This window comes from Protopterus annectens, chromosome 7.part1 (assembly GCF_019279795.1).
Source record: "Protopterus annectens isolate FY-2018-M chromosome 7.part1, PAN1.0, whole genome shotgun sequence".
NCBI lineage: Eukaryota > Metazoa > Chordata > Ceratodontiformes > Protopteridae > Protopterus > Protopterus annectens.
The window spans coordinates 358,789,988-358,815,646 of record NC_056740.1 but is presented as its reverse complement, the minus strand read 5'-3'; the positions used below and the strand labels follow the sequence as shown (position 1 = coordinate 358,815,646).

The window sequence follows — 25,659 nt, the reverse complement described above, 5'->3', positions numbered from 1 at the left end:
TTCGGATCTGAAACTCGAACACGAAAATCTCAGGAGTCGGCCAACCGGCACTTTCGAACTGCTTCTGCTTCGGGCACCACATGGCAAGAAAGACTTAAGAAAATGGCGTCGGCTGCATCTTTTATACCCCTGACGACTTGACGCCAGGGAAGAGGCAACAACAACCGACGCAGGACCCAAGACTTTGGAATTCAGGTCGACTGAGGGCAACCTGCCAGCAGGATAACCCTAATGTAATGACTGCAACAGTGAAACACGAAGAACATCTATCTAGATATATATGTATGTGTGTGTGTGTGTGTGTGTGTGTATGTATATATATATATATATATATATATATTTATATATATATATATACGGGTCTAACTTGAAAACACCGACATGCAAAACACCGACGACGAGAACACAGAGACCGGAAGATCGACAACTGAGATGACCGACAGTTTAAAAGCCTGACTCTGAGAACACTGACATGTTAAGGTAAGTGTGCGATAGTGATCGACTTTAGGGTTAGGGGCGGGTTAAGTGAGTTAGAGTTGGGGGCGGGTTAGGTGAGTGTGCGATAGTGACAAACCTTAGGGTTAGGGTTTGGGTTAAGGTTAGTGCATAGATAGTTGTGTATGTAAGGTTTAGTGTAGGTTTGTAAGGTTTTTGCTGTGCTTGTGTTGTGTGTGTGTTTTTCGGAAAAGGTATTTGTTTTGTTTTGTTGATTGTTGGGATTGTGGTTTGTCGGGCATGTGAAGTTTTGTGCTTTTAAACTGTTGGTCATCTCAGTTGTCAATCTTCCGGTGTCGGTGTTTTGCGTGTCGGTGTTTTAAAGAAGACCCATATAGATATATATATATATATATATATATATGTGTGTGTGTGTGTGTGTATATACATATATATATATATATATATATATATATATATATATATATATATATATATATACACACACATACACACACACAAACATGTATATATATGTATATATTTTTTTTTTCTGATAAAAATACATCTAATGTACTTAAAGCACTTCAGTATTCTAAAAATATACAACACAAAACAATATATATATCCACATAAAATATATACAATGTACACAGAAAAATGTATGCATGTTACAACTCTAAAAAGCTATAATACATATAAAAAGGAGTGTATCTCACCCCCCCCCCTTTTTTACATATGTAAAACATAATCCCAGAAATGTACTGAATATGTATCAGTGTTTTAGGGGTCTACTCTTTAATATAGGCTTAATAGGGACCTTATCATTCAGACCCTTCCCAGAGTGAGTCAGCCCTAAGCCTAACTATCCATTTAGTTTCGTTGGTTTCTGTTCTATTTCTCACATCACCTTGTCTATTGTCTATCATAGTATTTTCAATCATAAAAAACTTAAAGTTATGTTGTTCTCTGCTATTCTTCACATGCTTGGCTAATGCATTCGTCATGATGTGCTTGTGAATGTCATTCAGGTGCTCCCTTATTCTATGCTTAAATTTTCTATCAGTTTTGCCTATATAGAAGGCTTGACAGATTTGACAGGAAGCCAGATACACTATGTGCTCTGTGTCATATGTCCCATTTGCTTTGAACCAAAAGGTTCTGTTTAAATCTGGATGCTGATATTCTTTTGACGTATCAATAAATTGGCAAAAATTACATTTACCACATGCCTTAACCTCTCTATCTTGGTTCATGTTGTTAAAAAAAAATGGCTCACGATAACATGAATAGAACAAGGTCTAACCATGCCAGCTTGGATTTTTTACATGGATCTAACCCTGAAGAGACTGGTAATTTTGTGAATCCACTATTGAATCTCCATTTTGATAATAATGAATCTGTCACATTGCATGAAGCTGGTGAAGAATGCAATAATGCTGGTTTTGATACCATCTTTCAAGAAGTCGAATCTGTGGCATTTAAACTAAAAAGATTAAAGTGGCAGAGATACCACTTGGAAGCATGCATACACTATCAAGTCATCCCAAGGGGAATGCGAGTCAAATGCATGCCCAGCTATAGTAATCAGCATCCAGGACTTTTGGCAAGCTGGCAAGCAATAAATATAGAAGCCACCTTTAAATATATAAGATTACTATTGGATTATTTTAAACCAGAGGAAGAGAGGATTGCTCAGACAATAAAGGATAAACAAAGTGAATTAGAGCTAATGACATTATCCAATCAACAAATTAAGAAGTTAGAGACATTAGAATTTAATCTTAATATATACGAATCTAAGATTAAAGAACAGAAAATAAAAAAACTAAACAGAGATGTTAATGACTTTAAACAAGGAAGAATCTTTGAATGGCCCAAAGAAGGTACATTGAATGAACAGAGACCACAGCTGATAACCAACAAGAGAAAAAAAATTGCCTATTGATGGTAGTTGTAGCTCTAATATCATGCCAGATGAAGAACAACAAAACATATTATTACCACAGGATAATCAAGAAGTTGCAATAAATAATGATAATAACAGTGATATCTCAGGGGTATCAGTTACAGGAACCATACCTAAGAGAAATGGTTCACATTTACCACCTAATACCACCTTACCAATTTTTTTGAAACAACATCAGTTCAGAGGACAACGACTACCAAGTCAAGACTGAAAAAGGAAGAAACCATTCACAGAGAGGAATCACTGGTAGTTAACCTTTCCAAACATGATATTACACCATCGGAACTCTCAGTTTTACAAAAAGGTCTAACATTCATTCCTTCATTTAGATCATCTTTAGATGAATTTGTCCTGGACATGAAATATTTAGGACGAAATGTCACCCTAAAGCACATTTTTGGAAATCAAATAGCTAGGAATACACTGAGGAAACCGAGCACTTTTGTTCCAGTTGGACATCCAGCAGAAGATCTATTTGTAAGACTTTGCACTAATGAAGTTGAGAAATTGAGATCAGATCCAGATACTAGACATTATTGCAATGTCACTTCTGAGGAAAAAACAGCCATCTCAAGTTTGCAACATAACAATTTGATCTCACACAGACCAGCTGATAAAGGAGGTGCAATAGTGATGCTGGATATGTCATGGTATGTGAACAAAATGCTAGTGATGTTATAGGATTCCAAAACCTATACTGAAGTTTCTCATTTTGAAATAACTAAAGCAATTAACAGGATCAATTCATATTTACAAGATATGGTATTACATAGACAAATATAAATGGACTTATATGAGTTCTTAGTTATTCCCAAACCAACTATTCCAATCATCAATGGTTTGCCAAAAATACATAAGAATTTAAAAGACCCTTCCCTATGTCCAATTATCTCAGGACGGGGATGGGCTACTGAAAACTTATCCCTATATGTAGAGAAGGAATTGAAACATACCTTGAGTTCCTTCACTTCTGTGCTAAGGGATACTGACGATTTCCTGGAAAAATTGAATGGTGCTATGAATGATGTAGTTGATAAAGAAGACTTATTACTGACACTAGCTCTAGATATAAACAGTCTTGTCACTAGTATTCCGAATTACATTGGTATTGAGACAGTGAGACAAGTACTTATCAGTAAGATCTCAGCTAGTGAAACCAGAAATATTTGCGATATGCTGGAACTAATATTGGAGAACAACTACTTCACTTATGGTAATAGCTGCTATTTACAAAAATGAGGGGTTGCGATGGGCAACCCCTGCGCAAATAGTTATTCAAATTTAGTTCTAGTAGGTTGGGAACAACATTTTATCCTTAGTAGGAATAATCCGTGGAAAGAACACATTTTATTCTACGGTCGATTTGTAGACGATTTGTTTATCCTATGGAAAGGAGATGGAGAACAATTTACAAGATTTCATACATACTTGGATCAAACTACTTCGTATCTTACATTCACTTCTGAATATTCTAGATCTAGCATCAATTTTCTAGATGTTAGTATCAGCTTGAGTGATCAAGGTTTCCTGAATTTTTATTTATATAGAAAGAACACTTGGAGAAATCATTACTTACATAGAAGCAGCATGCATCGAGACATCTAACCAAGAACATCATGAAGAATGAAACAAATAGGATTCACAAATGATGCAATCAAGAAGAAAATAGAATTAAAGAAATAAACTTCTTGTGTAACAACTTGAAGGCCCGTGGCTATAAGGAGAAAGACCTACAATCCAATGGGAATACAACACAAAATTATGTTGAATCAAATGATACCTCTGTGAGATTATCTCTAACATATAGTTCAGATAATGCTCAGATCACCAAGATAATTAATCAATTTTGGCCAGTGCTTACACAAGATCCACATCTAAAAGCTATAGTTGGAAAGAGACCTAGATTCTGTTTCAAAAACAAGAAAAATATCAAAAGGTTATTATGTACTAACTTCCAGACACCAAATACAATAATAGGACGGAAAGGAACAATAAAATGTGGGAATTGTAATATCTGTTGTGTGACAGATGACAGTAATCACTTTACACATCCAGTTACAGGGAAAGATTATATTTTTAACATCAAAGCAACATGCAAAACCTCAGATGTTGTTTATTTAGCTACCTGTGAGGTTTGTACGTCATTCTATATAGGAAAAACTAACCAATGCTTCAAAAGAAGAGTACAGATACATCAACTGGATATTAAGAACAAGGTAATACATAATGCATTGGCACAACATGTCGTTACTAATAAAAATCACAAGTTTCTATTTAAAGTCATTGATAGAGCTTTCTCTGGTCCATGCAAAGGGGACATTGAGACTTTGACAGATCTGAAAGAAACAAAATGGATTATTAACCTGAGGGCAGATCAACCCCCTGGTTTAAATAGTATAGTCCCCCTTAAACCTGTTTTAAAGAACAGAAGACGTAAAGTGTAGTTAATCCACTAAGCCATCTACAAATTCACCACTTTAAAGTTAACTGATAAAGATATTATGTGAGCATTATTTGACTGAGACCAAAGTCATTTTTCAGTTTTTGTCAAAGGACATTTTATTGCCCGCTTATTGGCCAACATCATCTCCTTCATATCTTTATTAATAAAAGGAATGCATCCTTATATTAAGGAATGAAGAGAATATAATGATGATAGTTATTTTAATTTTTAAAAACAGAAGAAGTATATAACAACAAAAGTATTGCACCACCTATATGACAAACCTGTAATTTGAATTTTGTCTGATGATAGTAACAAGTGATTTCTATCTGATTAAGGCCAAATTTATTCTAAATGATATTACACTGCTTGCTTGTCGAACATCATTTTCTTCACATTTTTTATATATTTTCTATTGGTAAAAGGAATGAACTTTTACATTAATGACTGAATGAAAAATAAGATCACGCTACCAATGGTTCAACACATGTTGAAGTCACTTTTAGTGACAAAATCAAAGTTTTTGCTGTTAGTTGAAAGAACTAAAACATTTATGAAAAAAGATTTCCCTCATTTGTTTGAAAGAGATTGGAAAGTGAACAGTTAGCGTTGCTGTTCTATCCACACGCTTTCCTGTTTTTTGGCAAGACCTTGGTAACTTAAGAGATAACATCTGAAGCAGGCATTGGTCGTATTTTTCGAAATGTGATATAATTCAGTTGAAGGATACTTATTGTAATTCCATAATTTCAAGTGGCATTATTTTTGATTATACAGGTAAAGATCCATCATACCTGCATACCACTGTAATGAATAGAAAGTTATATTCACAAATTTCTTCGAAGATTTAATACTTGGAGTGTTTATGACTGCTTCTATTTACTTATAGATAATACATCATCTAGAACAGTGCCACCTGCTATTGGTCTTGAGAATTAAAGGAAAATGGAAGAGTAATACTTACGTTGCTCACATTACCATCAATAATACAATATACATTCAATCAAAATGAAGGATTGGAACATCTAATTTACATACTTAATAAAGGCGGGAAACAGAAGCATAGAGTTGATTATATGCAAATTAATCTTGAGATAACAAGATAGAATTGGATGTTGCCTTTGCTTGAAAGAAATTGGAAAGTGAACAGTTAGCGTTGCTATTCTATCTACACGCTTTCCTGTTTTGGTAAGACTTTGGTATTTTAGAGATAACATCTGAAGCAGGCATTGGCTGTATTTTTTGAAATGTGATACAATTTAGTTGAAGGATACTTATTGCAATTCCACAATTTCAAGTGGCATTATTTTGATTATGCAGGTAAATATCCATCATACCTGCATAGCATTGTAATGACTAGAAAGTCACATTCTTAAATTTCTTCGAAGATTTAATACTTGGAGTGTTTATGAATGCTTCTATTTACTTTGGATACTACATCATTTAGAACAGCGCCACCTGTTACTGGTCTTGAGAATTAAAGGAAAATGGAAGAGTAATACACTTTTTTGCTTATATTATCATCAATAACACAATACACATCCAATCAAAATGAAGGACTGGAATATCTAATTTACATACTCAATAAAGACGGGAAACAAAAGCATAGAGTTGATTATATGCAAATTAATCTTGAGATAACAAGACAGGATTGGATGCTGCCAAGTATTCATCAACGGTGATTGGTTTAACAGTATAGAATTTTATATATAAAAGGAAATGGATGTCCCTAGTGCGTTATACGATCTGAGGAAGACAACAGTCAAAAGCGCTTATCGGACATCTTCAAGGGACAGTTTTGAGCTTTTTTATTTTTCATTTTATTTTCAAGTCGAAGTTTTATTCGTATTAAAGGATTACATTTTAATTGGAACATTTGTGGATTTCGTTGATTGGCCATCCTTGGGTGGATTTTCTGTCTTTTTTCTGCCAATATTGACTGTTTTTGTGACAGACCACCTTTAGCGTTTGGGAGTTATTTATTTATTTACTCTTTAATATAGGCTTAATAGGGACCTTATCATTCAGACCCTTCCCAGAGTCAGCCCTAAGCCTAACTATCCATTTGGTTTTGTTGGTTTCTGTTCTATTTCTCACGTCACCTTGTCTATTGTCGATCTTAGTATTTTCAATCATAAAAAACTTTTAGTTATGTACTCATCATAACTTCAGACGTTTGGGATCCATCTCGCCTACATTCTGACTGATGGGTTCGGAGCCGATCCTCGGCTCCGACTCGGCACACTTATGCCAAAGAGCGAAGTCTCTTATTGGCTGAGCTTACTATATCCCAGGATGCACCACTACCAGTCCCCCAGATCTAGTTTGTCCGCATACATGCACACACGCATGCACTGCTTATATAACATTGACAGATGATACAAGATAAAAAACAGTAGAACCCAAACCGTTCAATCTCTTCTGATCTCCAAGGCAGGGGGAAGGAGGGTGGGTATTAGGAATGTAGAGATGGATCCCAAACATCTGAAGTTATGGTGAGTACATAACTAAAAGATGTTATGTGATCCTATCTCGCCTACATTCTGACTGATGGGACAGCGTCCCTAGCACCTAAATCCTGGGTGGCTCACTGGAAAACACTCCTGAGTACCGTGGAACCAAATGATGCTCGTCCTTTAGATGCCACATCCAATTTATAGTGGGAAATGAAAGTGTGGGTTGGACCAAGTAGCCGCAGCACAAATTTCAGAAATAGTGAGCTTGGAATGGAATGCAATAGAGGTAGCCATAGCTCTAGTAGAGTGAGCTTTGACAGATGTTGTAAGTTGCTTATTTGAAGAGGAATAAGCTTGAGTTATGCAATCTCTGATCCATTTGGCAATAGTAGCTTTAGTGATGGTTTTACCCAGTTTATTATCTGAAAAGGACACAAACAATTGATCTGTTTTCGAATTTGCTGAGTCCTATCTAGATAGAAGCGCAATTGCCTGTGAACATCCAATGTATGGAAGGTGTATTCCGCTTTGTTTGAAAATTTTGGAAAGAAAACTGGTAGCTCTAAAGATTGTTGGAGACAGAGATTAGAGCAAACTTTTGGGACAAAAGATGGATTAGGTCTAAGTGATACTCTATCCTTGTGAAAAATCAAGCACGGTGGTTTGATAGATAGGGCTTGAAGTTCTGAAACTCTTCTTGCAGAGGTAATTGCAATTAAGAAGGCAGTTTTCCAAGACAGATATTTCAACTCACATGTAGCAGCCGGTTCAAAGGGGGAAGATGTTAAGGCACGAAGTACCAAATCAAGATCCCACGGAGGCGCAGGATGAAAAACTGGGGGTCTTAAAAGCACAGCACCTTTCATGAAAGTTTTACATAATCTGCTGCTCATCAATGGTGGGTCTGTGGAATCGTGAAATCTGGAGATAGCTGCTAGTTGGACTTTAATAGTAGAGACTGAAGATCCTTGATTAAACAAGGATGTTAAAAATTTCAAGACCTCTGGTATCGGGGCAGTAATAGGGTCTAATCCTCTGAGTTGAGCCCAGATAGCAAACCTCTTCCACTTACTCTGATATAACTTCTTAGTGGTGGGTTTGTGGGCTGAAGATAAAATGTGAATAACTTCCGGGTCCAAGGTGTGATTTCTGACTATAGTCGGAAGTGGAGGAGCCAAGCTGTTAATTTCAAAGTGTGAAGGGACTGGTGCTGTTGTCCCGACTGATGAACCAGAAGGTCCGGAATTAGGTCCAAGAACCAAGGACCGTCCAGAGTATATTTCTGTAGGTAGGGGAACCATACCTGACGAGGCCAGTACGGAGCAATTAGAATCATTGTGGACCCCAATTGGGAAGCTTTCTGGATGACTTTGGGGAGGAGTGGAATCGGAGGAAAAGCATAAAGCAGTCCTGTTGGCCAAGGTTGGACTAGAGCATCCGTAGCTGTCTCCCCTTGACGCGGGGTCAAGGAAAAGAACCTTTTGCACTTCGTGTTTCGTGGTGTTGCAAACAGGTCGCAGCACGGAATCCCCCATCTTTTGAAAATCTGAGCTACTACTGTTTCGTTCAGAGACCACTCGTGAGGAGAGAGAATAGTCCTGCTCAGTCTGTCTGCCAATACATTGGATTTGCCTGGAATGTGGGTCACTACCAGGAAGCGCTTGGTAGCCCCTGCCCATTCCCACACCCTCATGGCCTCTCTGCAAAGGGGGTAAGATCTGGTCCCTCCTTGTTTGTTTAGATACCAGACCACCGACATGTTGTCTGTGTGGATGGCGATAATGCCTTGAGGGAGAAACTTGTGGAGGGCTTGTAAGGACAGAAGTACAGCCCTCATTTCCAACACATTGATATGGAGAGATGTTTCTGGAAGCCAAGAACCTTGAACTGACCTGCCCAGACAATGCCCCCCCCCCGTCTGGGAGGCATCCGTAGTCAAGGTGGCCACCGGACGGGGTATAACAAAGGGTCTTCCCTGATTCAGATTGGATGGCAGAAGCCACCAGCGGAGGTCCCGTTTGCACGTTTCTGTAATCAGTATGTGATGATTGAGGGGGAGATCTTGAAAAGACCATTGTGTCGATAATAGCCACTGGAGAATCCTCATGTGCAACCTTGCCAGAGGAACTAGGAGAACCGTGGCAGACATTGAACCTAAAAGTTGCAGGACCATCCTGGCTGGGGCTTTGGATCTTAGAAGCAGGGCTTGGACCTGATTTTGTAATATTTGTATCCTTTCGGTAGGAAGGAAGATCCGCATTAATTTTGAGTCTATCTCTGCTCCTATGAATCTTATGCGCTGAGAAGGCAGCAAGACAGACTTTGACCAGTTGAATGTAATTCCCAGGGAAACACCCAGGGAGATGGTGGCTTGTAGGTTCTCTAGTAGTAGATGCCTGGTGGTGGCAGTCAGGAGCCAGTCGTCCAGATAGGGAAACACTTGGAATCCGAGACTCCTCAGGTGAGCAGTCACTACTGCCAAACACTTGGTAAACACCCTGGGGGCTGTGGTGAGACCAAAGGGCAGTGCACAAAATTGGAAATGACTGTCTCCCAGGCTGAAGCGCAGATACCTCCTGGACACCTGATGTATCGGTATGTGATAATAGGCGTCCTTGAGATCTATGGAGCACATCCAAACATCTTTCTCCAACAATGGGAGAATGGATTGTAAAGTGACCATTCGAATTTGGACTTCATGACGGACTGGTTTAGTTTGCTGAGATCCAAAATGGGTCTCAGGTCCCCTGTCTTTTGGCACTAAAAGAACCTTGAGTAATTTCCGGATCCGATCTGGTCTGTGGGGACCGGTAGGATGACTCCTTTTTCTAGCAGCTTTGAAGCTTCTACGGCTGCAATTTCCCTTTGACTGGGTGGTGGGTCCGGGATTTTTTTGGACGGTGGGGGTGAGCGTAAAGGGAATGGTGTAACCTCCGGCAATAATCCGAAGCACCCATCTGTCCTGAGTAATAGACTCCCAGGCTTTTAGGTGCTTGGCAAAACGGCACCCGACTGGCTCCGGAGCAGCACAGCCGGGCAATCCCTCATGGAGTGTGGGAGGCTGGAGAGCCACGAAAGGACTCGCGGTCTCGAGTGTTGCGGGGGACTCTGCCGCCTCTGGGACGGCGTCTCCCAGAAAAATTTCCCGTCCTCTGCCTCTGGAAGGGAATCTTCCTGCTGTTGAGGAAAGAATTTCTGTGATTTGCGAAACCACATCTTCCCTCCTCTTTAGCGTTGGAATAAGGCCGAAAGGGAGTGGAAAATCGTTCTGCTACGGCAGATAAAGTTTTTCCCTCCTGCTCACAGCGGGTAAGAGTGTCTTTTACCTTGGGTCCAAACAAAGAGGACCCATCAAAGGTAGCGTCGGCAAAGGAAGACTTGAAGGCCTCCGAAATGACACAACGGAGCCAGGCTTGTCTTGAGAGCCACGCCTGTGCCTGCCGCTCTCCGCCCTTCGCCGCATATGAAATGAGCCTCATGGACGAGTTAGAAATCGAGGTAAGGATAGCAAACTGAGAGCTAACCGACTGGGCTAGCTGCTCAGGTAGGTTACCTGAGAGGTAGTCTGAGAGCTCCTTGACCAGATCCCTCTGTAGTCTGGTGAAATGTGCCAAATAATTCAGGGACCTCAGAGTAAAGGCCGCTGAAGTCAGGGTGCGCTTCCCGCATCGTCCATGCTCCTAGACTCCTTATTAGGAGGATGAACGGACGTTGAAGCCTCTGCCACGTCCTGCTGGGTAGCAGATGCCACCACCATGGCATCTACAGCCACGCCTGTTAAGAACTCCTTCTCGGGTGGGGCAGACAAAAATTTGTTAGGGCGAGAAGGCACTGGTTCCACAGTATCTGGATGTTCCCACGCCTCCGACAAACCAAATCCAGGAGCTCGTCGAAGGGCGGAGACACCCAGGAGGCGGAGGGCTGAGCCCCGAAGGCCTTGAGGAACACCGACTCATCAGCAGAGGGGGGTTTGGAATTCCAGCCGCCTCGTTGCTTGAGGATCTCTAGAATGTCTGCAAATGAGACATCATCCGAGGATGACTTTGGGGACCCCTCCGCATCATCAAGATCAGTGTCCGATGTAAGAGACTCATCGGGGGAGTCCACGTGCTTCCTCTTGCACGATCTCTTCCTTGCGGGCTCCTCCGAAGACAACTCCGAAAACCCTCAGGAGGGGAACCCCCAGTGGGGGTAACCTCAGGCCCCGGGGCTCCGCTGCCTAGAGACAGGGGAACTACCAAAGACCCAGTCTCCATGCCCAGGGAAGGTGCCGGTAAAGCCGTAGAGATGGCCGAAGAAGATTTGGCCAAGGCACTCCCCATAGCTCTGAAGGCCGGACCCCCAGAATCCTGGGTGGGTCCAGTCTCCGGAGCCATGATAGCAGACGGAAGTCCCGCGGCCGAAGCACCGAGAGGGAGGCTTGGAACCGACAGTATTGGTCTCAAAACGTCACCCCCGGGCCCGGCCGAAGAAGTCTGTGTGCTAAACTCGGACCCGAAGGCCGGGGTTGGAGTAAGGGTCGGAGCCGACCCTAGGATCTCTACTGGCTCCATCAGCACCTGCTCCGACGGAGCCGAAGCGGTCGGAGGAGGAATGGCAATGGAATGGGCTATCGGCTCCGAAGCCAATTGGGTCGGAGCAGAAACAAATTTCTGAAAGACTGGGGACTGGAAAAGTCTTTGGAGTACCCTGTCTATGTCCGAATCTGACATCCTTGATGACCTGGAAGAGACCGAACGGGTCCGAGTAGGCCTCTCCAACGGCTCCAAGGGACTAGGGGACCGGCTCCGAATCGACTCGATAATTATCGGCGCCGACGGAGTGTCCAAACCAATTTCCATCGGTGCCGAAGAGGGCTTCGGTGCCGAGGAGGAAGTGTCTGAGCGGACAACCTTCATCGGCTCCAAGATCAGTGGAGCCGATGAAGATGATCCGCCTCTTGGGGCCCCAGCCGTCGGCTCCGAACCCAGAGGAGTCGAGGCTGGAGGCATCGAGGCAGACCGTTCCGCCCTCGGCTCCGAAGTCCGTGGAGCCGAAGGAGAAGCCTGCCTATGTCTTTTGGCGGTCGGTTCCGACGGGCTGGTCGGAGCCGACGCCCTTTTCTTCTTTGCAGGAGAAGGAGAGGAATCTAAAGCCTCTTCAAATGAGGGTTTAATAAGGCCTTTTAAAATAAGTTTATTTTTCCTCTCTTGGAGGACCCTCGAGGAAAACGCGTGGCACACGCTACAGGACTCCTGCAAATGTTTGGCGCCCAAACAGTACACACAGAGAGAATGGTCATCTGTTATTGACATCTTGAAACTGCACTTAGTGCACTTTTTAAATCCTGAAGGCCTAGGAGCCTGTGACATTATGGCAACCAATTTAGTGACTAGCTAAATCAAACACACTAAATATCACAGAAAAACTCTCTTTTCTTTTTTGAGAACCGTTTTTTTTAAGAACCAAAGGCTGTCACAAAAATAACTAAAGGGATCCAAAAATCCCTAAATAAACGGACTTGAACAACAACGGACTGACAGGGGAAGGCCCTTCAACTCAAAGGGGACCTCTAGTCAGAAAAAAACGCAATCACCACACAAATATAAACAGAAAATATCCACTCATACACAAAAACACGAGATAGCTGTTAAAACAGCTTTTTGTTGAATTTTTAGGAAATTCCTGACAGGAAAGTAAGTGAAGAAAACACTACTTAGCTCAGCCAGCTCGAGACCACGTCTTTGCTTGTTAGCGGCAAACGAGATCTGGGGGACTGGTAGTGGTGCATCCTGGGATATAGTAAGCTCAGCCAATAAGAGACTTCGCTCTTTGGCATAAGCGTGCCGAGTCGGAGCCGAGGATCGGCTCCGAACCCATCAGTCAGAATGTAGGCGAGATACGATCACATAACATCTTAAAGATATGTTGTTCTCTGCTATTCTTCACATGCTTGGCTAATGCATTCATCATGATGTGCTTGTGAATGTCATTCAGGTGCTCCCTTATTCTATGCTTAAATTTTCTATCAGTTTTGCCTATATAGAAGGCTTGATAGATTTGACAAGAAGCCAGATACACTATGTGCTCTGTGTCATATGTCCCATTTGCTTTGAACCAAAAGGTTCTGTTTAAATCTGGATGCTGATATTCTTTTGACATATCAATAAATTAGCAAAAATTAAATTTACCACATGCCTTAACCTCTCTATCGTGGCTCATGTTGTTAAATCTGGGGTAGCATAATAAGAAGTTATGTACTCATCATAATGTTCCATCTGAGTAGGTATCTTCATTTGTGTGCAGCCTTTGGGATACAGATCCGATCTCGGATCCGAGCCGGCAACTTTTACCACAGCATAGATCCGAGCTCCTAGCTCCTCCCTTTACCCATAATCCCCTGCCAACCCTAACTGACCTCAGATCAAGTTTGCCCGATATAAGCATTGTTATTATGCCCCGGAAGGGGCTTATCCAAGACAGATCCTATAGGTCAGGGGGAAGGAGGGGGGGATGGTTGCAGACAAATGAAGATACCTACTCAGATGGAACGTTATGGTGAGTACATAACTTCTTAATCTGAAGTAGGAACTTCATTTGTCAGCAACCTTTGGGACAGAGTCCCCAGATACCTGAATCCTGGGTGGCCTTTATGGAAGAACATTCTGGAGCACTGCAGAGCCAAAGGACGCCCTACCTCTGGAGACAAGATCCAGTTTGTAATGGCTGATAAAGGTATGAGATGAGGCCCAAGTGGTTGCGGAACAAATATCATCTAAGGCAACCCTAGATTTAAAAGCCGCCGAAGTAGCGACGGCCCTAGTAGAATGAGCACGGACTCCCTGAGGTGCAGGCCTTCCCGAACTCTGATACGCTAAGAGGATACAACTAGCTATCCACCGTGATAGTGTAACTTTAGAAATTGACTTGCCTAAACTTGTTTTGGCAAAGGAGACAAACAACTGGTCAGATTGCCTATGACCAGCAGTTCGATGAATATAAAAACGTAATTGTCTGTGCACATCCAAGGAATGCAATTTGTACTCTCCTTTGTTCTGGTAATGGGGAAAGAACACGGGAAGATTAATAGATTGATTAATATTAGCTTCTGAAGACACCTTAGGCAGAGAGGACGGATTGATCCTGAGGTAAACTCTATCTGGATGGAAGGTTAAATACAGCGGTTTAACACATAGAGCCTGAAGTTCAGAGACCCTTTTAGCTGAAGTAATGGCCACCAAGAAGGCCGTCTTCCAAGAGAGATATTTAAGATCAACCGTGGCCGCCGGCTTGAAGGGGGGGCTAGTCAAGGCTTGGAGAACCAAAGACATATCCCATGGGGGTACTACCTCCCTGACTGGAGGTCTGAGAAGGAAGGTACCCTTGAGGAAAGCTTTACAAAGCTTGGAAGTAATTAGAGGGCCCGATTCATGCCCTACATGATAATGCGAAATCGCTTCCAGTTGTACCTTGACTGTAGAGCAGCTAGCCCCTTGATGAAAAAGGGTAGTTAGGAAATCCAAAACCGACGTGATTGGCGCCGTGAAAGGATCCAAGTGATGGTGCTCCGCCCAGATGGAGAAACGTTTCCACTTGCTTCGGTAGACTCTTTTGGTGGAAGGTTTAAGTGCTGCTACTAGGATGGCTTTGACTGGTGAGGAGATTCCGGGAGTCCTAATCAGGAGTGGAACTGGAGCAACCAAGCAGTCAGCTTGAGGTTGACCAGGATGGGGGCCGGAAGACCCAGAGGGTGAGTAATGAGATCCGTGAGTGGATCCAGAATCCATGGTGGATGAATTAGGTGAGACCACAGGTACGGGAACCATGTTTGACGAGGCCAGAATGAGGCAATGAGGATCATTTTGCTCCCCAGCTGACTGGCTTTCTGTAAGAGTTTCAGCATCATGGGCAAAGTAGGGTAAGCATAAAGGAGACTGGGAGGCCAAGCATGTACTAGAGAGTCTCTCGGGGACTCCCCCTGAGGGGGGATTAGAGCGAAGTAACTGTTGCATTTGGTATTTGAAGGAGAGGCAAAAAGATCGCAACAGGGTCGCCCCCATTGGGCAAATATTTGTTTCGCTACTAGAGGATTGAGAGACCATTCGTACGGAGTCTGAATCGAACGACTGAGCCTGTCTGCTAGGATGTTGGACCATCCCGGAATGTGCGTTGCAATAAGAAAGTGGTTGGTGGAAATCACCCATTCCCACACTCTCATGGCCTCGCGACAAAGAGGATAAGAACTGGTTCCCCCCTGTTTGTTGATGTACCAGACAACTGACATGTTGTCCGTTTGTACTGCAATCGTCCCAATCGGAAGAAAACTGTGAAGTGCCTGCAACGTCAAAAGCACTGCCCTCATCTCTAGGACATTGATATGCAAAAAGGTCTCTATGTCGTTCCACGTGCCTTGGACCGTTCTGCCTGAATAGTGCCCCCCCCCCCACAGCAGGCGAGACGCGTCTGTGGTCACTGTGGCAACGGGGGAAGGCATCGAGAATGGTCGTCCCGTGTGGAGACTCGGGGACCGGAGCCACCACATGAGCGACCCTCTGCAAGCCCTGCTTAGGGGAATAGGATGGGACAGGGGGTTGCAAGACAGGGACCATTGTACTTGGAGGGTCCACTGCAGGACCCTCATATTTAGGCGGACTAGGGGCAGTAGAGGAATAGCTGCCGCCATGGACCCTAGAGCCCTCAGGATCAATTCTGCAGGTGGAGCAAGAAGTATGAGAATGGCCTGGACATGCAACCTCAGGTTCTGAAGCCGATCGGGAGTCAGGAAGGCAAGCATTATCCTGGAATCCAATCTCGCCCCTATGAAATCTATTACCTGTGTAGGGACTAGAGAGGATTTGGTCATGTTGATAGTCAACCCTAGACGTGGAGCAAGGTTGAGGAAATGATCCCTGCCTGAACAGAGCAGATGCCTTGTTGGGGCGATGAGGAGCCAGTCGTCCAGGTACGGAAAGACCTGAATTCCCTGAAGCCTCAGGTGGGCCGCTATGACCACCAAGACTTTGGTGAACACCCTGGGGGCTGAGGTGAGACAGAAGTGAAGGGCCCTGAACTGAAAGTGACTGGCTCCCAGCCGGAAGCGGAGGAACCTCCTGGAGCGTCTGTCCACTAGGATGTGTTAGTACGCATGCTTGAGGTCTATCGAGCACATCCAATCGTTCTCCCGTAATAGGGGGAGAATAGATTGTAAGGTGACCATTCGGAACTTTTCTTTGGGTACTGCCAGGTTCAGGAGAGAGAGATCGAGAATGGATCTCAAGTCCCCCGTCTTTTTTGGCACCAGAAAGAACTTGGAGTAAAACCCCGATCCGAACTGATCTGGGGGGAGGGGTTGGATGGCTCTTTTTTGCAAAAGCTGCTGAATTTCTGTAGCAGCTGCCTCCCTTTGATTGGGTGGTACGTCGGGGAGGCTTTTGGTTTTGGGGGTTACAATAAAAGGAATTTGGTAACCTCTGGATATGATGCGAAGCACCCAGTGATCTGTTGTTATGGACTCCCACATTGCTAGGTGCTTCGAAAGACTCCCCCCCGACTGCCTCCAGAGTGAAGCAGCCGGGCAACCTCTCAGGGGTTCTGCGTGGGCCTCTCAGAGAAGGGTTCTCTGGACCCAAAGTTTCTGGGACACCCTCTGCCTCTTGGGCGGCGTCCTCCCTGTCCTCCTCTGCCACAAGAGGACTGGTTGTCCGGAGCAGACTGGGACTGATGCGATTTTCGGAACCACATTTTCTTCTGACCCTTTTGGTTCTTAGAAAAGGACCTCTGGGGAGCAGAGAAGCGGACTCCGATGGCAGACAACGTCTTCCCGTCTTTCTCGCTCTGGACTAAAGTGTCGCGAACGGTTTTGAGAAACAGTGCAGAACCATCAAAGGGGGCATTCACGAATGACGCCTTAAAGGGTTCCGAGAAGTCACAGTGTCGGAGCCAGGCCTGACGCCTAATTACCAGGCCGGCTCCGCCAGCTCTAGCGGCTCCTTTAGTGGCGTGTGACAAGAGCTGCATAGAGGTGTTGGAAACTGAACGTAGAGTAGACATTCGGGAGGAGTACAGTTGCTTGTCTCCTTCTGACATGGAATCTGGGGGGGGGGGGTGCAGCGTATTCTTTTATTAGATCTCGCTGCATCCGGATGATGTGTGCCATATAGTTCAGCGCTCTCATGGAGAAGGTTGCTGAACTAAAGACCCGCTTCCCCAGGCGGTCCATCGCTCGAGAGTCCTTACTCGGCAGGTGGACCGCAGAGCTCTCCTGAGCCAGCTCTCTCTTGGTGGCCACCGTCCCCAACATGGTATCCACGGGGGGACCTCTGCTCCAGTGTTTTTTTCAGCAGGGGGACTCAGGATCCTATCCGGGCGCTTGGGGACTGGCTCTACAGTGTCCGGCTCCTTCCAAGCCCTGGTGGAAATAAGGTCCACCAGGGGGTCGGGGGGAGGGGACACCCAAGAGGTAGATGGCCCTGCTTCGAATGCCTCTAGGAATACGGACTCATCGGAGGAAGCCTTGGGGGCAGACCACCCTCCCCTAATCCTGAGCATTTCCATGAGGTCTCCAAAGTAGACATCCTCGGGGGGTGACCTTGGGGAGCCTTCCCCTTCATCTAAGTCCGTATCTTCGGTAAGGGACTCAGGGGAGTCCATGTGCCTCCTCTTACACTTGGCTTTGTGAGGGACCTCCTCGGGGGGGGCTGTCCGAGGAAGACTCACCAGCAATATCACGTTCCAAAGGAACACCCAGAGACGCTGAAGCAGACTGTCCCGAAGGCCGGGTGATGGGAGCCCGGACCAGCTGAGAGGGAGTGCAGGGAGGAGCCGAAGCCAGGACCGGAGGTACGGATGCACTCAACAGTGCCCTCTCCACCACAGTGAAAGCCGAGGGGGAGCCACTCTCGATAGGCTCCGAGAGACGGCTCCCACTCGGATCCGAAGCGGGGACCAGATCCGGGGCCGAGACCCTTGGATCCGAAGGAACCGTGTGCTCCGACCGGGACGGAGCCGAAGTCACACAAAGTCCCTCGGATCCGAAGCTCAGCCCACGGCTCTGAGAGGTCGGATCCGACAAACTCAAGAGACCAGTTGGAGCCAAAGTAACTAGTACTGTCGGCTCCGACCCACCCCCGGATCCGACGCGGCTCGGCTCCGAATGCTCCGAACCCGGGAAGCGGGACGGAGAAGGAGCAATTGGAGTAAAAATGGGGTTGAGCTACCCCCCCCCGGAGGGGGGGGGGAGGCAAGAGCACTCCCATCTGCAGCGGGCCTGGATGAACCTCCTCATCATCCGGTCCACGTCTGCATCTGACATACTGAAGGTGGACCTCGACGAGGCCACACAGGCAGAACTAGAGTGATGCCTCGATGAACTCGACGGGGACCGGGTCGCCTCCTCCCCAGGGCCCGGTGAAAAACAAGGGGACCGGAGCCGAGGAGGAGGCGATCCAGAAACCCTGGATAGAGAAGCCCGCTTGGCGGGTGGGGCCGAGGAAGAGTCCTCTGCCCGCCGCTTATGGTGCTTCTCCTTTCCTTTTGGTTTTTCCGGCCTCCCTTTCCTCCAGAGCCAAAGCGGGAGGTTGAGTCCCGACCGGAGGGAGGGAGGCAGGGGTGGCTACCACCGAGGGCTGGGTAGCGGCCACCGAAGAACCGGAGGCCGGAGCCGAGTCCGGGGGCAAAAGGCCCACCAGGATCAGCTTCGACCTCCAGTCCTTAGTGCCCTGGGGTTGAACGCTGCACAAATCGTGCATCTCGAAGAGAAGTGTTCAACCCCAAGGCACCTAATGCACCGGGTGTGGCCATCCGCCGGTGAAAGCTTATGGCCACACTCGGTGCATTTTGAAAAGATGGCTTTAGGGGCCTCCGACATGTTGAACAGAAAAACACACTCACTAGGCCCCTACACACATCACAAACACACACTACGAACCAGCGAGGGTAGGGAGGAAAACATTTTACAAAAAAGATATATAAGAGGGAACCTAAACAATCTTACACACTCACACAAGAGAAGGTACAAAAAAAATCAAGTTTTTTTCTCACAAATTCACTGAACTACCAGGAGCTCGAAATCCAGCTTGTAGGCTTGAAGCGCGGCAAACTAGATCTGAGGTCAATTAGGGTTGGCAGGGGATTATGGGTAAAGGGAGGAGCTAGGAGCTCGGATCTATGCTGTGGTAAAAGTTGCCAGCTCGGATCCTTGATCGGATCCGTATCCCAAAGGTTGCTGACAAATGAAGTTCCTACTTCAGATCTGCCTTTTAATGTTAGTCATATTCCTATACACAAAATTAGGCCTAGTACCTACAAATGCTTCAATGTCTGGGTCCACTGTTAACATGGACCAATATCTCGAATATATCAGTGGCTATTCATACACTGTTAGCATATTTCGTACGAATAGCCACTGATATATTCAAGAGACATTGGTCTATTTTAACAGCGGACCCAGAAATTGAAGCAGTTGTAGGTACTAGGCCTAATTTTGTGCATAGGAATATGGCTAACATTAAAAGGCAGTTATACTACCCCAGATTTAACAACATGAACCAAGATAGAGAGGTTAAGGCATGTGGTAAATGTAATTTTTGCCAATTTATTGATATGTCAAAAAGTACAGTTGTGTACACTTACCATAAATGTAGATGTTCAAGTGTATTCACTGTTGCAGTCATTACATTTGGGTAATGTGCTGGCAGGTTGCCCTCAGTCGGCCTGAATAAAAAAATCTTGGGAACTGTGTCGGTTGCGATCTCCTCTTCCATGACATCAGGTCATCAGGGGTATAAAACATGCAGCTGATGCCATTTTATTCAGTTTTTCTTGCCCCAGATGTCAGGTGTCCACCAAATGGGGAGCACAAAAAAAAAAAAAAAAAAATATATATATATATATATATATATACACACACACACACACACACACACACACACACACACACACAAACAGAAATATATGTAAATGCACTTTTAGCAACATAAACTTTACCTTCATTTAAAAGCAAATACACCACAAAGGCTTTAGAATATAGTGAAGGAAAGAGAAGTTATAGAAAAGGAGGATGGCGGGTGGGTAACCTGGACTGCAACAGTGAATACACTGGAACATCTACATTTATAGTACATTTATAGTGTACACAACTGTACTATGTTCTTCGAGTTTCAATGTTGCAGTCATTACATTTGGGTAGAATCCCAAAGCTATGGATGGGAGGATGGAACTAAATAGCATTAGGAGCGGCTATAAGGCCCTGTAAAACTGCAGTGGCAAAGCCTGCCCTGGATTTGGAGGAGAGGCAAATGATAATGCTTTGTGAAGGTATGAACAGAGCTCCAAGTAGCAGCTTCTAGAATGTCTCCTCTGAAAAAAGCTGCTGAGGTAGAGGCAGCCCTGGTGGAATGTGACCTGATCCCCTTGGGCACAGGTTTACCATGGTGCAAGTAGCAGAAACAAATGCAGTGGCTTATCCACTTAGAAATAGTCTGCTTTGATATAGCCTTCCCCTCTGATCCTGCAGCAAATGCCAAAAGTAGTTGCTCAGACATTCTTAGAGATTTGGTCCTGTTTAAGTAGAATCTTAGTTGTCTGTGTACGTCCAATGAATGCAGAATCCGCTCCCCCTTGTTCTGTGGATTTGGGTAAAATGTAGGCAGGTGAACTGTTTGGTTAAGAGCCACACTGGATACCACCTTAGACATAAAAGAAGGATTGGGCCTGAGGGACACCTTGTCCGGGTAAAATGTAATAAAAGGCTCCACAGCCATGAGAGCCTGTAGTTCTGAAACCCTTCTTGCTGAAGTGATTGCCAAGAGGAAAGCTGTTATCCAAGATAAAAATTTTATATCCACAGTAGCTGCTGGTTCAAAAGGAGGCAGGGTGAGCTTTTCCAGCACAAAATTGAGGTCCCATGCAGGAGTTGGTGATCTTCTGGGAGGCCTTAAATTTTTGGCCCCTCTAAGATACTGTTTAAGCAGTGGATGAGAAAAGAGGGGAGGCTCCGTGTCGTAATGAGCAGAGATGGCAAAGGCATGGATTTTTATTGAAGTAAAAGATAGGCCCTTGTCAAGCATCTCAGTCAAATAGTGTAAAATCTGAGGGATACTGGGCTTTGCTGTGTCCATTCCTTGTGCTTGGCTCCAAGCACAGAATCTCTTCCATTTATCAGCATAAGATTTTCGAGTACTAGGCCTTCTGGCTTCCAAAATGACATCCATCACAGATTTACTGAGAGGTGTTGTTTGAATAATTAAATGATCAGCCATGCTGCAAGGTTCAGAGTTTGGAGCTGAGTGTGTAGAATTTGACTATTCTGCTGAGACAATAGATGAGTTATTTGAGGCAAGTACCAAGGAGGAAGTTGAGACATATTCCTTAGAACTGGGTACCAGTGCTGGTGAGGCCAGTCCGGAGCAACTAGGATAATTTTTGGTTTATCCTATCTGACTTTTAGTAAGACCTTGGAGAGAAGAGGCAGAGGGGGAAAGGCATAGACTGATAGGTTTTTCCAAGTGAAGGATAGGGCATCCACTTTCCATGCTTTTCTGTGATAAGTCCTTATGCAGAATTTGTCCAGTTGATAATTGTGGGGAAGAGGCAAATAGATCTATGTCTGGGCTCCCCCATTTCTGTGTTAGCATGCTGAAGATTTGTGGATCCAGTTTCCACTCGTGCGGGTCCATAAGATTTCTGCTTAGGTCGCCTGCCAGAGTATTTTGTTTTCCTGGCAGGAATTGAGCTTGAAGATGTATTTGGCAAGTCAAAGCTGTGTTCCACAATGCCATGGCTAGTCTGTAAAGGGGGTAGGAATGTGTACCCCTGCTTGTTTATGTACCAGATAACCGTGGTGTTGTCCGTCTTTGTCAGTAGTTGTCCTAGATGAAGTAAGTCCTTGAAGGCTGTCAGAGCATTCTGAACAGCTAGCATCTCTTTCTGGTTGATATGCAGATGCATTTGTTTTGGGCTTCATTTGCCTGAATGCATCTCCCTGCCAGGTGGGCCCCCCAAGCATAGTCTGATGCATCTGTAGTTAGGGTTTGGGTGGCAGGGGTTAGAATGAATGACAGTCCCTTGTTTTGGTGACATGTCTCTGCCCACCAAAGAAAATCCTGTTGTAGGCAGGGAATGAGAGGAATCATTGTTTCCAGACTGTTATAATGTTGACTCCATAAACTTTTTAGGTACCACTGAAGTTTCCTCAGATGCAGTCTCGCATATGGAATTAGTAGAATGCAGGATGCCATGAACCCCAAAGTCTGCAGAATTTGTCTTGCAGATAACTGGGTTTTTGTTGCCATTTGTTGGAAATATGTTGTCAGTTGCCTTTGTTTGTCTGGCGTAAGGTAAGCCATCTGGGCAGCTGTATTCAAGCTTGCACCCAGGAATGTAATTATTGAGAGGGTACCAGCTGGGATTTCTTTTCATTTATTGTGTACCCTAGGCATGTTAGAAGCCTTTTTACAAACGTCAGATGTTGAAGAAGAGTGTCCTTGTCCTCTGCTTGAATGGGACAGTCGTCCAGATAAGGATAAATTTATACACTTCTTTGTCTGCAGAATGCAATTACTGGTGCCAGACACTTTGTAAAGACACTGGGTGCAGTAGATAAGGGCAGTGCAGAGAATTGGTAATGCAAAAAACCTGCCCTGAAGCGGAGGTATCTTCTGCATTATTCCCTTATTGGGATATGCAGGTATGCCTCTTTTAAGTCTAGAGTCACTAACCAAGTGTTCCTGCCCAGCATAGGCAGTAGCTGTTGTAAAGTCAGCATGTTGAATTTTGGAATGTACAGGAACTTGTTCAAAATCGATAAGTCCAGTATTGGACGCCATGCATTGTCTTTTCTGGGTACAGGAAAAATCTTGAAAAAAAAACCTTGTCCTTTTTCCTTTTCTGGTACTGGTTGAATAGCCCCCATATCAATGAGGGACATAACTTGTTTCTGAGCCTCTGCCCACTGATTTTGTGGCAGATCTGGCCAACCGTTTGGAACTGGCAAAGTATGGAAATGAAATCTGTACCCCTGGGATACTATGTTTAATACTCACTTGTCCTGGGTAATTAACTGCCAATTTGAGCATGAAGTGCTAGTTTTTCCCCCAAGGGGGCTGCCAAAAGATAAGTGCATGGTGAAGGTAGAGGGAAGTCATTGAGACTGCTTACTGTAGGGTTGTCCTTTGTTTCCTCCAGATTTGGAGGTGGAGGCACCCCATTGCTTTGACCTGTAAGAACCCTGTGATTGGTATCTGGAGCCTTTTGAGCGCATGGATTTGCCTTGAGTGGCTCTGTTGGACACAGGAAAGGACCAATTTTTAGTAGGCCAGTGTCTACTGAACCTGGGTGGCTGCAATTACAAGAAATCTTTTACAGTTTGCATAGATTTAGCTTTGTCTTCCATTTTCTTTAAAACCTCTTCTGCCTTATTACTCAGAGTGTCGTGCTGCAAAGGGGCATCCAACAATTTAGCTTTAACATGATCAGGCAGATTTTGCTCCTTCAGCCAGGCATGCCTTCTAATCACAGATCCAGTAACTGTGGTCCTGCAGGAGGCCTCCAAGGAAACAAAACCACATTGCAAAGTATGCTTTCCAACCTGTTCTGCTGAATGCAATAATTCTTGTAACTCTATTTTCCACACAATCAACATCATTTTCTGTTTCAGTAGGCCCATAACATGCTGTTGATATTTAAGCATATGAAACTGGCAGTTTAAGTTTCTGATTGCCAAGGTAGCAGACGTAAAAACCTTCTTTCCCCATCTATGCAGCTTCCTGGAATCTCTATCAGAGGGGTAGGATTTTTGACTGTAGAAGCCTTAACACCCTTGGGACTCTGTGAAATAGTCTCAGGGTCAGCAGCAGGATTTTTGAATAGAAATTTGTGGGAGTCAGGGACCCTGTAATACCTGTCTGGCTTACTAGGAGCCGGAGGTAGGGAATCAGGAGCCATGCTTGATTCCGAAAACACATCATCAACAATGTCTAATACAGGAGGTATAGCCAAAGGCCTATGCTGAGGAAGAAGGAAATCCCTAAGCCTCTTTTTTGATTCAGAGAAGTCCTGACTCTCCCAGTGAAAATGCTCCCTTAAAGTATGCAAAGTTTCTCCAAAAGAGTAATCCTCAGGGGGAGATGCAGATGGGATGGATTCCTCTGCATCAGAATCCTCATAGGGTGGAATGGAAAATTACTGATCAGAAGAGGAATCAGAAGAAATGGAAACCTGATCTGAAGATTCATAATCAGTGTCTTGCCTAGGCCTCTTAGCAGGGGGGGGAACGACCCCTGATCAAGGTAATTAAGTCCTCAGCCATTTTGATCATCTGTTTTTAGGCTTAGGGGCCTGAGCATGTGGCTCATGCATCAGTTTTTTAGACACAGAAGATGCTTTTGACCTTGTTTTTGAGGCTGGCGTCGGTTTTATATAAAAATGTTGAGGCCATGAAAACACCCTCAGAAGCCGGTGCCTGCTCAGCAGCTCCAGACCCATCCAAGGGAGAGACATCCGCGGGTTCAATACTTTGAGAATCTCACGGCATACCGGACTCCGCATGGGTCTCGGTAGAAGCCTGCGACTCAAAAGTAGCGGGTATCAGGGGCTGTGAAAGCGCCTCACTGAGTACCGGCGAACCGGTGACTGGCTTGGGAGAAGTTTTGTCGTTGGTTTTGGACCTTGACGGTCTGTCTCTGTCTTTTTCTTTGCATTTTTTGTAAACTCTGGTAGTCGGATTGCTAACCGGCGATATTTCAGGAGCATTAAATCTTGATCCAAAATATTTAGAAGTAAAACTATACCGACACTTAACAGTACGTTGGTTAAATCTAGCACAAAACCGACAGCAAGGCACATTATGATCTGGGCCTAGGCAAGGAATACAGTACAAATGAAAATCCGTATGTGGTATTTGCTTCCCACAAGCAATGCAATTATTAACTTTTACCGACATCGGTAAGGAGCAAGAAAAAGTTTCGCCAACGGCGTACTTAGCTTTAGTTTAAAGACTTTGGTTCTGAAACTCGAATGCGAAAATTTCAGGAGTTGGCTGACTGGCACTTGCGAACTGCTTCTACTTCGGGCACCGTGTGGCAAAAAAGACTGAATAAAATGGCGTTGGCTGCATATTTTATACCCGACGACCTGACGTCATGGAAAAGGAGACAGCAACCGACGCAGGACCCAAGACTTTGTTATTCAGGCCGACTGAGGGCAACCTGCCAGCAGATTACCCAAATATAATAACTGCAACAGTGAAACACGAAGAGCATCAATATCAGCATCCAGATTTAAACAGAACCTTTTAGTTCAAAGCAAATGGGGCATGTGACACAGCGCACATAGTGTATCTGGCTTCCTGTCAAATCTGTCAAGCCTTCTATGTAGGCAAA

The 25,659-nt window shown here is 44.6% G+C and overlaps 1 protein-coding gene across 3 annotated transcripts in view; it reads right to left on the bottom strand.

Moving 5' to 3' along the window:
- Window positions 1–25,659, bottom strand: part of FLNB (filamin B) — a 4,683,119-nt gene that overhangs the window by 1,551,261 nt on the left and 3,106,199 nt on the right. The window lies entirely within an intron of this gene.